Source organism: Penaeus japonicus, unplaced genomic scaffold (assembly GCF_977035675.1).
Source record: "Penaeus japonicus unplaced genomic scaffold, GWHDUDI00000001_assembly GWHDUDI00000034, whole genome shotgun sequence".
Lineage (NCBI taxonomy): Eukaryota > Metazoa > Arthropoda > Malacostraca > Decapoda > Penaeidae > Penaeus > Penaeus japonicus.
In genome coordinates this window covers 3,924,619-3,931,895 of record NW_028234436.1, presented here as the reverse complement: position 1 = coordinate 3,931,895, position 7,277 = coordinate 3,924,619, and the positions used below count along the sequence as shown (strand labels likewise).

The window sequence follows — 7,277 nt, the reverse complement described above, 5'->3', positions numbered from 1 at the left end:
TAATAACACCAATAATACGAATGATAACAGGAACAATAACACGCAGAGAGGGACGTATTCCGTTGAAAATATATGTCTCTGGCTTTTCTCTATTCCCTCCCTTCCGGACGGTGGGCGTGAGAAGAAACCTCCACGTGTCACTTTCACTCCTTCTGGCTGGCTTCCCTGCAATGAGGAAGGAGGGATTGCAATCTGAAGGAAAATATAAAACTCAAATCTTGATCCTTTTTTCTAACCAAACAACCATGACCCGGTTCTTAGAAGGGAGAAATGACAAAAATATCGGCTATGGCCTTGAAAGAACAGCCATTTCGGAAGAAGAATGACAATAGCAATAGAAATATTTTAAGAAGGAACCAATTCCAGGTCCCAAGGAAGAAACTAGGAAATCCCAGGAGAACCCTCACTGGCAAGAGGTTTCGCTCGCCGGGTTGAGAAAAGAGCAAATGCAGAGGAGAGAGAGCGAGACTTTTTAACATGTCTATTGTTGATGGGGAATCAACCTGCTATTCTTCCTTTTCCCTTTTGTGTTTGCGTATAACGGCGTATCCCATTTTATGCTTCAAGAATTAGGTGTTTTATGGCTTTAACAAGTAGCCTCTTTTGAGAGGAATGCACACACACATACACACACACACACACACACACACACACACACACACACACACACACACACACACATATATATATATATATATATATATATATAGAGAGAGAGAGAGAGAGAGAGAGAGAGGAAGAGAGAGGGAGACTGAGGAGTGGCGAGAGTGAGAAGAGCACGAGTCGTGAGGAGCGTCCGGATCGAGAGACGACAGACGAGCCGAGAGCGACGAGATTAGAGAGATTGATGAGGACCCAGAGAGGATGGGAGAGAGAGAGAGAGATACTTATATAAACACACACACACACGCACGCGCGCGCGCACACACACACACATATGTATAGATAGATAGATAGATAGATAGATAGATATATGCATACACACACACACACACACACACACATACGCGCGCACGCACACACATGCATACACATACACACACACACACACACATATATATATATATATATGTGTGTGTGTGTGTGTGTGTGTGTGTATGTATGTATGTATATATTCATATACATATATATATGCATGTATAAAATCGTTTACCTTGATCAGTCATGTTCGTGAAATAAAGAGTAAAGAGATTTTTCAAAACTGTCCTTTCACATTTAGAAATATTGTATGAAGGGTAAAGCTGACCGATCTATCGAGCTTATAAATACCTCACTCGTAGAGGCATGTCCATAATCAAACGATAGTCTATCATAGCTTAACTTGCTGTTTTTTTTTTTTTTCTTTCTTTCTTTCTTTTTTTTCTTTCTTTTTTTCTTGCCGTTGAACTTATTTCTAAAAGACTGTCTTCCTTGCTTTTAAGTTTTGTACAATTTCCAACATTAAATATAGTTTATAGTCATTAGAAGAGCTATCACATCATAAGGAATTACATACGTGATATAGCGCAAATAATAAATTGAATCTAAAATAAAAACTTAAAAGGGACAATATATAGAAGCAAGGGATATTCATCAGAAACAGCTTTTAATCACTGGGATCCGATACACGTAATGGACGTAGATGACCGGAATATAAATAGGAGTGGAGGAATTGGCATTGGAAAAATACCCCTATCAATACCAGTCCTTCGCTTCCAAGAATGAAGCAAACTTGAAAACCTAGTTCATGATTATCAGATCAGAAAATGCAGTACTTCCGTTCCTCATCCCTGGTACACCAAAACACCCTTTATTTTACCACGAACCGGTTAATTACCAGAGGAAGAGCTAAGCGTAGCAAACATAGAGCCAGAGATTATCAGCGCACAACAAAATAGGCATACAAATTATAGTGTGAAGAGAGAAGCAAGAGCTTTTCCTGGAAGGGCCCATTACTCCAGCGCAGCCCGGTTGCGAGTCGTTTTATCGTTCGCTGAACTGATGGCGGATTTACCTGCAGGCACTGACCCGAGTATTGCACGGCGAGTCTCTGCATGTACATTCGTTCTCTCATTTATAGATACACACACGCGCGTACATGCATACACACGCACACACACATACACACACAGACACACAGCTAAAGATATATATATATAATAAATTATATATAATATATATATATATATATCCTATATATTCCTATATATATTAGTAATCAGATAGATAGATAGCATAGATAGATAGATAGACTAGGAAGAGGAGAACAAACGGAAGAGAAGACGAGAGAGAGAGAGAGGAAAGAGAGAGCTGGAGGGAGGGACAGGAGAGGGAGGGGAGGGAGGAGCCCTGATGGGAGAGAGAGAGGAGAGATGAGAGACGGACGAGGAGAGAGAGAGGGACAGAGAGAGGGAGAGATGGAGAGGAGTGGGGAGGAGAGAGGAGGGGAGAGAGGCAGAGAGGATAGAGAGGGGAGAGTGAGAGAGAGGAGCAGGAGAGAGAGGATAGAGGAGGAGGAGAGGACGACGAGGAACGAGATAGAGGGGAGAGAAAGAAAAGAGAGAGAGGAAGAGGGAGAGGAGAGAGAAAGAGAGAATAAGAGTGATGAATCGACAGCAGGTGGTGGCTGGGTAGTGGGAGGTGCATCGGAGGGAGCGTGTGGGATTCGTCGACGTTTGTATGCGGGTGGAGCGGATAATGGAGGGGGAGGGGGGTGGAAGGGGAGTTGTGGTAGGGGGTCGTTGTGGGGGAGGATGGTAGTGGAGAGGGGGGGCGGGGGTGGTTGCTTGGAGAAGGGTGGGTTAGGGGCGAGTATAGGGGGAGTCAAAGCCGCCAGGGGGAGCTAGTGGGAGGGTAGGATTTCGGGAGGAAGGGGGAAGATTGACCGGGGGGGGGTGGGGGGGAGTGGTTTGGGTTGTAAGTGGGGATCGTGGCATGGGGGGGGAAGATTGAGAGTGGGGGAGGTAGGCGTATGGAAAGAGGGGAGAAAAGGGTTTGAAGGGGAGTACGGGGAAGGGGGGAGTGGATGGAGGGAAAGGTAGGGGGACTGGGAGGAGGGGGATGGGAGAATCGGGAAGGAGCGCGCGCCGAGAATAAGGGGAGGGGAGAGAGAGATGAGTGGGTAAGGGAGGGGGTAGGTGAAGGGTGAAGATGGAGTAGTGAGGAGGAGGAGGTAGAAGGGTGAGGAGGAGTAGAGAGCAGGGAGACAGGAGTAAAGAGAGTTTAAGAGAGAGGTGGAGAGAGGAGGGTGGGAGAGGGAAGAGAGAGAGGAGAAGAGAAGAGAAAGGAGGAGGAGAGAGAGGAGAGGGATGGAGTGATGAGAGAGAGAAGATGAGGAGAGAGAGAGAGAGAGTTGAAGGGAGGACAGAGATAGATTGAGCGAAAGATGAGGAGGAGAAGAGAGAGGAGAGAGATCGGGAGTCTGGTAGAGAGAGGGAGAGAGAGAGGAACAGAAGGAGGTCGAGGGAGCAACGAGACTGAGGAGAGGGAGACGAGAGCTGATGGAGAGAGAGATGGTGACGGATGGAGTGTGGAGGGAGAGGGAAGGGAAGATGAAAATAAATATAAGGAAGAAAGGGGGAGGGGAAGAGAGGAAAGAGGAAAGAGAATAAGAGCAAAACGAGAGGAGAAGGTCAAGAAAAAAGAAAAAGATGAGCTTGGGAGTGGAAGAGGGGTGGTGGAGCGGGAGTGAAGTCGAGTGAGTAGAGAGTAGAAGAGAGTGGGAACGGGGTGTGAGTTAGAGAGAGAGTGAAGAGGGGAGCGGGAGAGAAGACGAGAGGGAAAAAGAAAAAACGAAGTGAGAGAGAGAGTGGGGGGAGGAGCGAGCACGAGAGGACAGAGAAGAGAGTATGGAATAGCAGCAAACAAAGAGTAACAAATACAGTAATACTTATATACTCTGAAATGCAGGACGCATCTGTTTACAATCCTCTAAACCTTTATCAAAAAGCAAACTAATTATAAAACGGTAAGATAACAGAAAATGGAAAAGAGAGTCAAAATAAACAGAAAAAAAGAAAAACGTACTTTGTTTCTAAACAATCAAAGTTCCTTTCGAATCATAATTCATTATTTCGTCCCTATCAATTATTGTTTTCATCATGACCCTAACGCGGAAAAAGGAAAAAGTTCTGATATAATAAGCTAGACCTTCGTGCTCATTAATTTCCTCATTATCATTAATCACCGTATAATCAAGGATTACATCACTTTTTAACTTAGGAATTATCCAGGATATTTACGGCCGTTCGCTTGCTCTCGTTTTTCCTCAGTTTAGGATAGAAAGATTAGCCTTATTAGTTATTGCTGAGAACTCCAAAATGCAGCGATTAAAATACGGAAGTTGTGAATATTTTGATTATTTTAATATTATATATATATATATATATATATTTTATATTATATCATTATATATATATATACTAGATAATATATAATATTATGATATATATATATACTATATATATATATATATATGCATATGTTTTATATATTGATAAATATATATATGAACAGAGTTCATCAGCCGTACAAATGTAAAAGAAAGGTAAATGAATGAGACTGAATATCTAAAACACGGCAACGAAGAAGGGAGATGTACATTCACCTTGACGCGTTTTTTTCGACGACGGAGGTCTTTCTCAAAAATACATAACAAGGTGAAAACATAGTCGAACGAGTATATATTATTTTTCAATGACGAGCTGAATGGTTCACCTGACTTTCCTGGCCTGTGTTGTTATCTGGTTGTATCCGCATAATTGAACTGCTGCCGCCGACCTTGGACAGTTTAAAACCTTCCAGGACGCCAGGTCCGCAAGCGGGGTGTTCATATTTTCCTGTCGTCGCATTGTATTGCGACTTCCATAAACTTTCGCCTTTGCTTTTGCAAGCCTTTGCTTACGATTTTCGCTTCCTTCCAATCTGGAAGAGATGTCCCGCCTCAATCTACGTGTGCCACCATGGCTTGGAAGTCCTCGTGGTTGTGACGGATTGTCTGCTCGGTGCTCGGTCATCCTGGTTGTCGAAACCACGTCCTGTTTCGCCCCGCCCCCGTAATACGCTTTTTCGCATTGTACTTGCAGGGGGAATACAGTAAACGGCACTTGTCGGGGTTGTTTGTGAGCGGTTTTCTTGTGTCTCTTGCCAAATCTCCTATCTTTAACGCCGGGACGTGTTTGCTATGTTCACGTTGGTACCGAAGTAACCTGCTGATAATCTCGGAGATATTACACTGAAGGGCAGTATCAAGAAACCTGAGGGTTGCTGCACGATCGTTTTTCTGCTCTGGTCATGATGTCTTTCCGCTTTTTCTTTATGAGGTTTCTGCAAGAAACCTCTGGGGGCGGTACGGTTTGTTCAGCTCTCATTTTGGATATATAATACTCCGTTCTATGTTTTCACTTGTTATGTATTTATTTGAGAGACAGAAGAAAGACCTCCGTCGAAACGCGTCAAATACATCTCTTGCGTGTTTTTAGATATTCAGTCTCATTCATACCTTTCTTTTAAATATATATATATATATATAATTATATATATATATATGATATATATAAATATATTATATCATTAATATCTATAGTTATATGAATATTATAATATATACTATATATAATATTATGTATTTTATATAATACATTAACATCTTGTATATATATATATATATATATATATATATATATTATATTATTATATATATATATATATATATTATATATGTTTATATATTATCCATACATACATCCATGCCAATATATACACACCACACATCACCACACACACACACAACCACACACACACACACACAACACACACACACATTATATATATATATTGATATATAAATTATACAATATATATATATTATATATATATTACACAGTACAGTACACACACAACACACACACACAACACACACATATATATGTAATTTTATATATATATATATTAGTTTGTATAATATATTTATAATTATATATATATATATATTATATTTTATATAGCTATATATATTCTACATGCAGAATCTACACAAATTGCACTTTATAGTTCCCATTCGCAGCACAAAACCCCTGATCTCATTTGTAAATGTGATATTTAAGTAAGTCTACTTTCTTCTTGTAAGTTAACCTAATCTCTTCATAATATATGCTACTTAAAGTGTCAAACCCAAATCTTCGTAAGTAACGCATTATCCCCTGGCGTCCGGGATGGGCCTAAAAGTTTAATATCCTCTCACTCAATATAATAGATTTCCAATAATCGTCAGACTTAAAAGTTGATTTTGCTTTCCTGGCTGAGGTTGGCTCGAGTGAGGCAAGTTTTTCTTTCATATACAATGTAAGATAAAATATTATTATTAATGTTCATTTTCTTAGTTTTATTATCATCATTACTATTATTATCAATATTATTTTCATTACAACTCTCACAATAATTATCATCATTATCATTATTTTTATTATCATTATCATTATAATTGTTAGAGCTATTAGTGTTATAACTATTATCATTGTCGTCATTATTCTTTATGTTATCGTTATAATAGTTATCGTCATTATTATTATTGTTACTATTAATATTATTAGTATTTTTTTTATCATTATCATCATTATGATAACAATCATCATCATCATTATATCTTTGACCTCTATCCCTGTTACATTAATTTCGAGACAAAAAATGGGATCTTTTGTGCATGAAACACAGACAGAAATGTTCTCATCAGCCAGCCTAAAAACGCCATGCACGAAGACCGGACACACAAGTATTTTCATTTTGCAGACTAGGATTGCATTTTCCCCAAAAAAGTTGCTCAAGGGATGAGGCCGTATTTCATTCTGATGGAAGTTACATATAGCATAGTATAGCATTCATTTACATACTTAATATTTGCAAATTATTTTTCTTTTTCTTTTAATGTTTTTCTTTACTTTTTTCCCCCTCAATACTCACAGCCCATTGCTGGTAGAGACCCCTACCTAACAATTCTCCTACGTACTCTTGTGTTTCTTCCTAACTGACCCTTAAAGGGAGCTTTGGAGTCCGTGATGACCTCGTACAGGGAATCTCCCCTGCGCCCTGGCAAGGCTCATGGCCCTGAGAATGGATACTTACCATGCGGAAAGATTTTTTCTTTGACTGGAGCCAGGACAGCTTTCTGACAATCTATAAAAGATAGATTCTTATAGAATCCTTTTAACTGATACATATAAAAAATAGGTATTTTTATGTTTATTTTTTCTGATCTTTTCTTTTCTACTAATGCAAACATTTTAGAAATTATATAAACTATG

General features: G+C 39.6%; 1 long non-coding RNA gene across 1 annotated transcript in view; it reads right to left on the bottom strand.

Annotated features, from left to right (window-relative positions):
• Window positions 1-7,277, bottom strand: part of LOC122245666 (uncharacterized) — a 135,054-nt gene that overhangs the window by 274 nt on the left and 127,503 nt on the right. The gene's annotated exons all lie outside the window — the stretch shown is intronic.